This window comes from Heterodontus francisci, chromosome 8, assembly GCF_036365525.1.
Source record: "Heterodontus francisci isolate sHetFra1 chromosome 8, sHetFra1.hap1, whole genome shotgun sequence".
In the NCBI taxonomy this organism is placed as follows: domain Eukaryota; kingdom Metazoa; phylum Chordata; class Chondrichthyes; order Heterodontiformes; family Heterodontidae; genus Heterodontus; species Heterodontus francisci.
In genome coordinates this window covers 73,161,002-73,173,624 of record NC_090378.1, presented here as the reverse complement: position 1 = coordinate 73,173,624, position 12,623 = coordinate 73,161,002, and the positions used below count along the sequence as shown (strand labels likewise).

The 12,623-nt window shown below is 42.5% G+C and overlaps 1 protein-coding gene across 4 annotated transcripts in view; it reads right to left on the bottom strand.

The window, feature by feature from the left end:
• Positions 1-12,623, bottom strand: part of LOC137372911 (5'-AMP-activated protein kinase subunit beta-2-like) — a 41,566-nt gene that overhangs the window by 7,878 nt on the left and 21,065 nt on the right. The gene's annotated exons all lie outside the window — the stretch shown is intronic.

Here is a 12,623-nt window from a genome sequence, read left to right as displayed (position 1 = left end):
TAGAGGGAAACAGCGTTAACATTTCAGGTCTGTGACCCTTCATCAGAACTGGCAAAAGTTAGAAATGTAACAGTCTTTGAGCAAGCGAAAGTGGGGGGGGGGGGGGGGGGGAGAAGAACAAAAGGGAAGGTCTGTGATAGAATGGAGGGCAGGAAAGATTAAATGACAGACATGTCATGAAACAGAATGTAAATGGAGTGCTAAGTAGTAGTAAAAGACAAAGAATGAATCTGGAGAGAGTGCTATTGGCAGACTAATGAACAGCTCTGTCTGAAAACAAAAACATGAAAAACAAGTTTAAGACTAGCACATAGTTAAAAAATAAAAATTAATGTATAAAAATAAATTTTTAAAAATGGGACTTATGGTCTGAAATTATTGAACTCAATATTGAAGGTGCCATGGGAAGGGACGAGGTGTTGGGGGTGATGGAGGAGCGGACCAGGTTCCCGTTTTACTCCTGCATCACCCCCAACACCTCATCCCCTTCCCATGCAATCGCAGGAGATGTAATATCTACCCTTTTAGCTCCTCTCTCCTCACCATCCAAGGCCCCAAACATTCCTTCCAGGTGAAGCAGCGATGTACTTCTTTCAATTTAGTATACTGTATTTGCTGCTCACAACGCAGTCTCCTCTATATTGGGTTGACCAAATGCAGATTGGGTGACCGCTTTGCACAATATCTCCACTGGGTTTGCAAGCAAGACCCCGAGCATCCGGTTGCTTGCCATTTTAATTCACCAACCTGCTCTCACACCCATATCTCTATCCTCGGCCTGCTGCAGTATTCCACTGAAGCTCATCTTCCGATTAGGCACTCTACCACCTTCTGGACTCAATATTGAGTTCAATAATTTCAGACCATGGGCCCCATTATTTCTAGCATCTGCAGTATTTTGCTCTTATTTAAGCTATGTACACAAGTGACACAGGTGAGACTGTGGCATAATCTAATACACCACCCAGTTTGAATCCTGTTCCATACTACAAATCTTAAGCTGAATTCAGTCACTGAATCTTTGCTCATCATCCCCACTCGCACAGATATGAATGCAGCTATTGAACCCTTCTAATTCAGAATTTGGAAACTGTCATACAAAAATTGATTATTTTGTCTTGTGCAAGTGAGGGCACGGACTCCGGTGAACTACAGCTTCACAATCGCTGGCTGCTCTCCAGTCACTTGCCCAAATGCCCATTTTTCATGTATGAATCTAAACAAGGTGTATTGGCTGGCTATTTAACTGTGAATATAATCATGTAAGAAATAGGAGCAGGAGTGGACCATACAGCTCATCGAGCCTGCTCCACCATTCAATATGATTATGGCTGATCTTTGGCTTCAACTCCACTTTCCTACCCACTCCCCATAACCCTTGATTCCGAGAAACCAAAAATCTGTCCATCTCAGCCTTAAATACATTCAACAATAGAGCATCCATGACCCTCTGGAGTAGAGAATTCCAAAGATTCACAACCCTCTGAGCGAAGAAATTTCTTCTCATCTCAGTCCAAAATGATCGGCTCCTTATCCTGAGACTGTGCCCCCATTTTCTAGGTTCACCAGCCAGTATCTACCCTGTCAAGCCCCTTCAGAATCTTGTATGTTTCAATGAGATCACCTCTCATTTTTCTAAACTGCACAGAATATAGATCCAATTTACTCAGCCTCTCATCTTAGGACAACCCTCTCATCCCAGGAACCAACCCAATGAACCTTCACTGTACCATCTCCAATGCAAGTCTTTCCTTCCTTAAATATTGTTATATGTTTGTTTCTGTATGCTGCCACCTTATTGAGTCTACCAGAGAGGTTCTTAGACTGTACTATTTAAACATTAATATTTATTTCATAACTACATACACTCCACACTAACCAGCGTTTCTCCTTCAAAAACCACTCCGTAACTGTTCGAGTCTCTCCCACATGATCTCTTACATCATGATGGTGGGTGCCAATCTTTATACTCACTCAAGATTAACTCTTTCATACCCTTATACTGCATCTCCCCCCCAAGTCTTTACCCCACTATATATTTACATACTACCCCCAAGTCTCTGACATCATAGATTCAACCTGTCAGGAGGCCTCACAACTCTCCCTGATCTTGTTGACGTCAGATGTGGAAGATTAGTAGTCTTTCTCTGATCTCATGTCCTGATTTGTACGGCCTTCGTTGAGATTTGTAGTATTCAGTGCTTTTTGAATTTCCGATTCAACATCCGAGTTGTCTAAATGTATAATTGATTATGTCTTTACTGTAAAGGAATAAGATTCTTTCTGTTCCTTTGTATAGTACCCTCTGAGTTCGTATTATACAAGATCACTGTTGATTCTTGTCTCGCTGGAGAATTACTCCCTCTCCTAAGGAACAGTAAGGGGCAAACATTGGTGGGCATTGGTTATAGGCCACAAAACTGTAATGGTAATGTTAGGCACGGTATAAATCAGGAAATTAGAGCTGTAAGCAGCATGGGCAATACTGTAATAATGGACGACTCCAATTTACATATAGATTGGGTAAACCTAATTAGCACTAACACAGTGGAAGATGAATTCCTGGAGTGTGTATGAGATGGATTTCTGGAGCAGTATGTTGAAGAACCAACTAGGGATTGGGCTATTTTAGATTTAGTATTATGTAATGAGAAAGGGTTAATTAATAACGTTGCTGTAAAGGAGCCATTCGGAAATAGTGACACAATATGATAGAATTCTACATCAAGTTTGAAAGAGATATCGTTCATTCTGAAACTAGGGTCTTAAATCTGAACAAAGGAAACTATGAAGGTATGAGGGGCAAGTTGGCTATGGTGGTTTGGGAAAATACATTAAAAGATTTGATAGTAGACTGGCAATGGCTAGTATTTAAAGAGGTATTACATGGTTTACAACAAATACACATCCCTCTAAGACATAGAAAGCCAAGAGGAAAGGTGAATCAACCGTGACTAACAAAAGAAGTTAAAGATTGCATTAGGTCAAAGGAAGTGGCTTACAAGGTCGCCAGAAAAGTGGTAATCCCGAGGATTGAGAGCAATTTGGAGTCCAACAAAGGAGGACCAAGAAACTAATAAAGAAAGGGAAAAGAGATTATGAATTCATGCTAGGTATGTGTAAAGGAATCAATTAACAAGGACGAATGTGGGTCCATTGCAGGCGGAGACAGGAGAGTTTGTGGTGGAGAATGGGGTAATGGCGGAGAGACTAAACAATTACTTTGTAGTCTATCTTCAGAGAAAGACATAGAAAATCTCCCAGAAATATTACAGAATCAAGGGTCTTGTAAAAATGAGGAACTGAAAGTAAATAGTATCAATAAAGTGGTAGTACTCGAAAAATTAATTGGATTGAAAGTTGATAAATCGCCTGAACCAGATGAGCTACATCCCAAAGTATTGAAGGAGGCAGCTACAGAGATAGTGGATGCATTGGTGGTTATCTTTCAAAATTCTTAAGATTCTGGAAAGTTCCTGCAGACTGGAAAGTAGCAAATGTAACCGTACTATTTAAGAAGGGAACGAGAGAGAAAACAGAGAACTACAGATCTGATATTTTGACATCAGCAGTAGGGAAAATGTTAGAATCTATTATAAAGGATGAGATAACTGGACTCTTGGAAAATAATGATATGATTGGGCAGAGTCAACATGGATTATTGAAAGGGAAATCATGTTTGACAAACCTGTTGGAGTTTTTTGAGGATGTTACTTGTAGCAGAGAACCAGTGGATATGGTATATTTAGATTTTCGGAAGGCTTTTGTTAAGGTCCCACACAGGAGGTTAGTAAACAAAATTAGAGCACTTGGACATTGGGGATAATATACTGGTATGGATTGAGATTTGGTTAACAGACAGAAAATAGGCAGTTGAAATAAATGGATCATTCTCAGGATGGCAGGCTGTTACTAGTGGGGTAGAACAGTGCTGAGGCCACAGCTGTTCACAATCTATATAAAGGATTTGGATATGGGGACCAATTATAATATTTCCAAATTTGCTGATAACACAAAACTCAGTGGGAATATAAATTGTGAGGAGGATGCAAGGAGGCTTCAAGGGGATTTGTACAAGCAAGAACATGGCAGATGGAATATAACGTGAATAAGTGTGAAGTGATTCATTTTGGTCGAAAAAAACAGAAAGGCAGAGTATTTCTTAAATGGAGAGTGTTTGGGAAGTGTTGATGTCCAAAGAGACCTGGGTGTCCTTGTTCATGAGTCACTAAAAGCTAGCATGCAGGTGCAGCAAGCAATTACAAAGGCAAATGGTATGTTGGCCTTCATTGCAAGGGGATTTGAGTACAGGAGTAAAGATGTACTGCTGCAATTGTATTTGTGAGACCACACCTGGAGTATTGTGTATAGTTTTGGTCTCCTTATCTGAGGGAGGATATACTTGCCATAGTGGGAGTGCAACGGAGGTTCACTAGACTAATCCCTAGGATGGCAGGATTGTTTTATGAGAAGAAATTGCAGAAACTGGGTCTGTATTCTCTAGAGTTTTGAGAATGAGAGGTGATTTCATTGAAACGTACAAAATTCTTACAGGATATGGCAGGGTAGATGTAGATAGGATGTTTTCTCTGGCTGATGAGTCTAGGACCAGAGGACACAGTCTCAGAATAAGGGGCAGGCCATTTAAGACTGAGATGAGCAGGAATTTCTTTACTCATAGGTTGGAATTCTCTGCCCCAGAGGGCTGTGGAAGCTCAATCATTGAGCATGTTCAAAACAGAAATCAATAGATTCCTGCATACTAATGACATCAAGGGATATGGGGATAGTGGGGAAAATGGCGTAGAGGTAGATGATCAGGCATAATCTGTTTGAATGGCGGAGCAGGCTCAACAGGCCGAATAGTCTAATCCTGCTCTTATTTCCTATGATCCTATTTTGGTCTCGTACCCATACATTTTGCCCTTCTGACAACTTCGGTAGGTTTCTGGTACAGTATCTCATGTTATAATTAAGGGGGGGCTGCTTGTTTCAATATGACTTTTCTTTGGATTGCACTCTCCAATAATCCTTGCTTTGTACCCCTGGAAGTAATGTGTTTGAATGGCAAAACAGGCTCGACTGGCCAAATGGCCTACTTCTGCTCCGATTTCCTGTGTTCCTATGAGAGGAGACTTTGCCTGAGCAAGATGTAGTCAGAAGGTGGGAATTTGGTGCAGAGGGGAAAGAGGTGCTCCTTTTTCAGCCTCTAGTAGCTGTAGAAAATAAAAGCTGTTTCCCAGAAATAGAGGGCAACCTTGAGACAGCGGCAAGAGTTTGAAGAGCAAGGATGGGGAGTTGTGGGTTCAGAGCATTCCAAAAAAAATGACGTTTGACATTACAGCAAAGGTAAGCGATTGATTGGTGAACATTTCCTCTTATCTCTAATCTAAACTAAGGAATTTTAATTGGGCTAGTGTATTATTAATTGAAAGAAGAATCATCTTCTAAGACTGAGGAAATTGATTAGTAAGGTTTTATTGGTAGTAGTAAGGTTTACTAGCAGCAGTAAAGCTTATTAATAGTACCGGGGCTTGGTAGCAGTGGAGTTTATTATTAACTAAGAAAAATAAATGAATTAACATAAAGATGGCAAGGCAGGTGATGTGTTGTGGCTGCAGTAGGTGAGAGCTGGTGGATACCAGTGTGATCCAAGGCAAACATATCGGAAATAAGGATCTACGGCCCGAGGAGCTTTGGCTCAGAGTCAGTGAGCCGGAGGCCGAGCTCAGACACTGCGATGCATCAGGGAGGGCGAAAGTTACCTGGACACTTTGTTCCAGAAGGTAGTCACACCCCTTAGGATAGGGTCTTCTCATTTGGTCAGTGATCAGGGACAGGTGGGTGTGACTGCAAGTAAGGCAGGTAAAGGGATTGAGAAGGCAGAAGTGGAGGAGCCTCAGCCCTTGTAATTGCCCAACAGGTATGAGGTTCTTTCAACTTGTATGGATGAGAGCGAGGGCTGTAGGGTGGATGAGCAAACTGACTATGGCACCACAGTACAGGAAGCCATTCAAGTTGGGGGAGTAAATAGGAATGTTGTAATAGTAGGAAATAGTATAGTCAGGGGGATAGACACAGTTCTCTGTGGCTAAGAGCAAGAATCCAGAAGGCTGTGCTGCCTGCTCAGTGCCAGGGTTCGAGACATCTGCGAGGGGCTGGAGAGGAACTTGCAGTGGGAGGGGGAAGGATCCAGTTGCCGTGGTCCATGTGGGCACCAACGACATGGATAGGACTAGGAAAGAGCTCCTACATAGGGAGTATGAGCAGCTCAGGGCTAAATTAAAAAGCGGAACCTCAAAGGTACAAACCACTGGATTACTACCTAAGCCACAAGCAAATTGGAGTATGGTAAATAAGATTAGGGAGTTAAATGCGTGACTCAAAGATTGGTGTGGGAAAAATGGGTTTCGATTCATAGGCTATTGGCAACAATACTGGGAAAAGTGGGAGCTGTACAGTAGGGATCGTCTTCACGTGAACCGTGCTGGGACCAGTGTTCTGGCGAGTCGTATAACTAGTAGGTAGGCCTTTAAACTAAACAGTGGGGGGTGCGAGGGATCAAGTGAGAGAAAATTTGATAATTTAAAAAGAGAGAGCAGAAAGCAAGACAGCAAGGTAGCAATAAGGGAATTTATAATCTGAGTGCGGCAGGAAGGGACAGAGCGTACAAACCTACGATTATGCCAGCAGATAAGACTAGAGGTTGTGAAAATAATAAAAAGACAGAATTAAAGGCACTGTATCTGAATACACACAGCATTCGCAACAAGGTAGATGAATTGATGGCATAAATAGAAATAAATATGATCTAATTGCCATTACAGAGACATGGCTGCAGGGTGACAAAGGCTGGGAACTGAATGTTCAAGGGTATTCAACATTTAGGAATGACAGGCAAAAAAAAATAGAAAGCGCTGGAAATACTCAGCAGGTCTGGCAGCATCTGTGACCTTTCATCAGAACGGAAAAGAATGTGGGGTAGCGCTATTAGTAAAGGATCAGATCAGTACATTAGCGAGAGAGGATCTTAGATTGAAGGATCAAGATGTAGAATCAGTTTGGGTAGAGCTAAGAAACAGCAAAGGGCAGCAAACATTGATGGGAGTTATTTATAGGCCACCAAACAGTAGTGACAATGTAGGACATGGCATAAATCAGGAAATTAGAGATGCATGTAACAAGGGTAATACAGTAATAATGGGGGACTTCAACCTACATTTTATTTTATTTATTTTTATTTAGAGATACAGCACTGAAACAGGCCCTTCGGCCAACCGCGTCTGTGCCGACCATCAACCACCCATTTATACTAATCCTACACTAATCCCATATTCCTACCACATCCCCACCTCTATTCCCCTACCACCTACCTATATTAGGGGCAATTTATAATGGCCAATTTACCTATCAACCTGCAAGTCTTTTGGTGGTGGGAGGAAACCGGAGTACCAGGCGAAAACCCACGCAGACACGGAGAACTTACAAACTCCACACAGGCAGTACCCAGAATTGAATCCGGGTCGCTGGAGTTGTGAGGCTGCGGTGCTAACCATTGCGCTGCCCAGTAGACTGGGTAAACCTAATTAACACTAATACTGTGGAGGACAAATTCCTGGAATGTGTACAAGATGCTTTTCTAGATGCTTTTGAGGAACCAACTAGAGAATGGGCTATTTTAGATCTGGTATTGCGCAATGAGAAAGGGCTAATTAAAAATCTCTCTGTAAAAGAAGCCTCTTGGGAAGAGTAATCATAATAGGATAGAATTTTACTTTAAGTTTGAAAATGATGTAGTTCAATCCAAAACTAGGGTCTTAAATTTAAACAAAGGAAACTATAAGTATGAGGGGCAAGTTAGCTGTGGTAGATTGGGAAACTACATTAAAAAGTATGATGGTAGACTGGTAATGGCTAGCATTTATAAAATGAAAACATGGTTTACAACAAATTTACATTCCCAACAGGAAAGGTCATCCAACTATGGCAAACAAGAGAAGTTAAAGATTGTATTAGATGAAAGCAAGAGGTTTATGAAGTTGCCAAAAAAGTAGTAAGCCTGAGGAATGGAAGCATTTTAGAATTCAGCAAAGGAAGACCAAGAAACTGATAGAGTAAATAGAATATGAAAGTAAGCTAGCAAGAAACATAAAAACAGACTGTAAAAGCTTTGATAGGTATGTAAAAAAGAAAAGATTAGCAAAGACAAATGTGGCCCCATTACAGGGGCGAATTTATAATGAGGAATAAGGAAATGGCAGAGAAACTAAACAAATACTTTGTGTCTGTCTTCATGGAGGAAAATACAAAAAACGCCCCAGAAATACTAAGGAACCAAGGGAATAGCGAGAACGAGGAGCTGAAAGAAATTAGTATTAATAAAAAAAGTAGTGCTGGAGAAATTAGTGGGACTAAAAGTTGATAAATGCCCTGGAACTGATGATCTACATCCCAGAGTGTTGAAAGAGGCAGCTGTAGAGATAGTAGATCGCTGGTGATCACCTTCCAAAATTATATAGATTCTGGAATAGTTCCTGAAGATTGGAAGGTAGCAAATATAAACCCACTATTTAAGAAAGGAGGGAGAGAAAAAACAACTACAGACTTGTTAGCCTGACATTAGTAGAGAAAATACTAGAATCTATTATAAAGGATGTGATAACTGGACACTTAGAAAATAATGGTAGGATTGGGCAGAGTCAACATGGATATATGAAAAGGGAAATCATGTTTGAAGGAGTTTTTTTGAGGATGTAACTAGAATAGATAAGGGAGAACCAGTGAATGTGGTGTATTTGGATTTTGAGAAGGCTTTCTACAAGGTCCTACACAGGATGTTAATAAGCAAAATTAGACCACATGGGATTGTGGGTAAGATACTGGCATGTATTGAGAATTGGTTAACAGACAGAAAACAGACAGTAGGAATAAACTGGTCATTCTCAGGTTGGCAGGTTGTGACTTGTGAAGTACTCCAAGGATCAGTGCTTGGGCCCCAGCTATTCAAAATCTGTATCAATGATTTGGATGTGGGGATCAAATGTAAGATTTCCAAGTTTACTGATGACACAAAACTAGGTGGGAATGTGAGTTATGAGGAGTATGCAAAGAGGCTTCAAGGGGATCTAAACAGGCTAAGTGATTGGGCAAGAACATGGCAGATGGAAAAATGCGAAGTTATCCACTTTGGTCAGAAAAACAGAAAGGCAGTGTATTTCTTAAATGGTAAGATATTGGGAAGTGTTGATGTCCAAAGGGACCTGGGTGTCCTTGCTCATACATTACTGAAACCCCCTAACATGCAGGTGCAGCAAGCAATTAGGAAGACAAATGGTATGTTGGCCTTTATTGCAAGAGGATTTGAGTACAGGAGTAAAGTCTTGCTACAATTGTATAGAGCCTTGGTGAGGCTGCACCTGGAGTATCATGTACAGTTTTGGTCTCCTTACCTCAGGAAGGATATACTTGCCATAGAGGAAGTGCAGCGGAGATTCATCAGATGGGAGTTTTCTATCGGCCCCCCAATAGCAGCAGGGAGGTGGAAGAGCAGATTGGGAAACAGATTTTGGAAAGGAGCAGAAGTCACAGGGTAGTAATTATGGGGGATTTCAACTTCCCAAATATTGATTGGCAACTCTTTAGATCGAATAGTTTGGATGGGGTAGTGTTTGTGCAGTATGTCCAGGAAGCTTTTCTGACTCAGTATGTAGACTGCCCGACCAGAGGGGGGGCAATATTGGATTTGGTACTAGGTAATGAACCAGGGCAAGTGATAGAGCTGTTGGTGGGCGAGCACTTTGGAGATAGTGATCACAATTCTGTAGCATTCACTGTGGTAATGGAGAGGGATAGGTATGTGCAACAGGGCAAGGTTTACAATTGGGGGAAGGGTAGATATGATGCTGTAAGGCAGGAACTGAGGAGCATAAGTTGGGAGCATATGCTGGCAGGGAAGGGCACAGTCGAAATGTGGAACTTTTTCAAGGAGCAGATAGTAGGGGCCATTGATAAGCATGTCCCTGTCAGACAGGGAAGGGATGGTCATGTGAGGGAACCATGGTTGACAAGAGAGGTTGAGAGTCTTGTTAGGAAGAAGAAGGATGCGTATATAAGGTTGAGGAAAAAGGGCACAGGCATAGCTCTGGAGGGATACAAGATGGCCAGGAAGGATCTGAAGAAAGGGATTAGGAGAGCTAAGAGAGGGCATGAAAAATGCTTGGCGGGTAGGATAAAAGAAAACCCCAAGGCCTTTTACGCGTATGTCAGAAATATGAGGATGACTAGGGGGACCGTAGGTCCGGTCAAGGACAATAGCGGGAGACTGTGTGTTGAGCCGGAAGAGATAAGTGAGGTTTTGAATGAGTACTTCTCTTCGGTATTTACGAATGAGAAGGGGTGTATTACTGAAGAGGACGGTGTGAAACAGACTGGTAAGCTCGAGGAAGTGCTCGTTAGGAGGGAAGATGTGTTGGGGTTTTTGAATAACTTGAAGATAGACAAGTCTCCCGGGCCTGACGGGGTATATCCAAGGATGTTATGGGAAGCAAGGGATGAAATTGCAGAGCCGCTGGCAATGATCTTTTCATCTTCTCTGTTGACGGGGGTGGTACCAGGTGATTGGAGGGTGGCAAATGTTGTGCCCCTGTTCAAGAAAGGGAATAGGAACAACCCTGGGAATTACAGGCCAGTTAGTCTTACTTCGGTGGTAGGCAAGTTGATGGAAAAGGTGCTGAGGGATAGGATTTCTGAGCATCTGGAAAGACACTGCTTGATTCGGGACAGTCAGCACGGTTTTGTGAGGGGTAGGTCTTGCCTCACAAGCCTGATTGAATTCTTTGAGCAGGTGACCAAGCAAGTGGATGAGGGTAAACCAGTGGATGTGGTGTACATGGATTTTAGTAAGGCATTTGATAAGGTCCCCCATGGTAGACTTATGGAGAAAGTCAGGAGGCATGGGATAGTGGGGAATGTGGCCAGTTGGATTAAGAATTGGCTAACTGATAGAAGGCAGAGAGTGGTCTTAGATGGTAAATACTCAGCCTGGAGCCCAGTTACCAGTGGCGTGCCACAGGGATCAGTTCTGGGTCCTCTCCTGTTTGTGATTTTTATTAACGACTTGGATGAGGAAGTCGAAGGGTGGGTCAGTAAATTTGCAGATGATACAAAGGTTGGTGGAGTTGTGGATACCGAGGAGGGCTATTGTCGTCTGCAAAGGGACTTGGATAGGTTGCAGTGCTGGGCTGAAAAGTGGCAGATGGAGTTTAACCCTGAAAAGTGTGAGGTCGTCCATTTTGGAAGGACAAACACGAATGCAAAATACTGGGTTAACGGTAGGGTTCTTGGGCATGTGGAGGAGCAGAGAGACCTTGGGGTCTATGTGCATAGATCGTTGAAAGTTGCAACTCAAGTGGATAGGGCTGTGAAGAAGGCATATGGGGTGTTAGCGTTCATTAGCAGAGGGATTGAATTTAAGAGCCGTGAGGTGATGATGCAGCTGTACAGGACCTTGGTAAGGCCTCATTTGGAGTACTGTGTGCAGTTCTGGTCGCCTCATTTTAGGAAGGATGTGGAAGCCTTGGAGAGGGTGCAGAGGAGATTTACCAGGATGTTGCCTGGAATGGAGAATAAGTCTTACGAGGAAAGGCTGAACATTCTAGGCCTCTTCTCATTAGAACGGAGAAGGATGAGGGGTGACATGATAGAGGTTTATAAGATGATCAGGGGAATAGATAGGGTAGACAGTCAGAAACTTTTTCCCCGGGTGGAGCAAAGCGTTACAAGGGGTCATAAATTTAAAGTGAAGGGTGGGAGATATAAGGGGGATGTCAGGGGAAGGTTCTTTACCCAAAGAGTGGTCGGGGCATGGAATGCCTTGCCTGGGGAAGTTGTTGAGTCAGAAACTTTAGGGACTTTCAAACGGCTTTTAGATAGGTATATGGATAAAGGAGAATGATGGGGTATAGATTAAATTGTCCTTGACAGAGGACAAAGGATCGGCACAACATCGTGGGCCGAAGGGCCTGTTCTGTGCTGTATTTTTCTATGTTCTATGTTCTAATCCCTGGGATGGCAGGATTGTCAATGAGGAGAGATTAAGGAGACTGGCATTCTAGAGTTCGGAAGAACAAGAGGTGATCGCATTGAAGCTTACAAAATTCTTACAGGGCTCGATAAAGTTGATGTAGGAAAGATGTTTCCCCTGGCTGGGGGTTCTACAACCGGGGACACAGTCAAAGAATGAGAGGTAGGCCAATTAGGACTGAGATGAGGAGGAATTTCTTCTTTCAGAGGGTAGTGAATCTGTGGAATTCTCTACCCCAGAGGACTGTGTAGGCTCAGTCATCGAATATGTTCAAGATACAGATCGATAGATTTCTAGATATTAAAGATATCAAGGGATATGGGGGTAGTGCGGGAAAATGGTGTTGAGGTAGATCAGCCATGATCTAGTTGAATGGAGGAGCAGGCTCGAGGGGCTGGATGGCCTACTCCTGCTCTTACGTTATGTTCCCACACACAAAATATTTGTTTAATGTCTGCCATTTCCTCATTTCCCATGAAAACTTCTCCTGTCTCTGCCTCTAAGGGACCAACATTTACTTTAGCTACTCTCCTTTTTATAT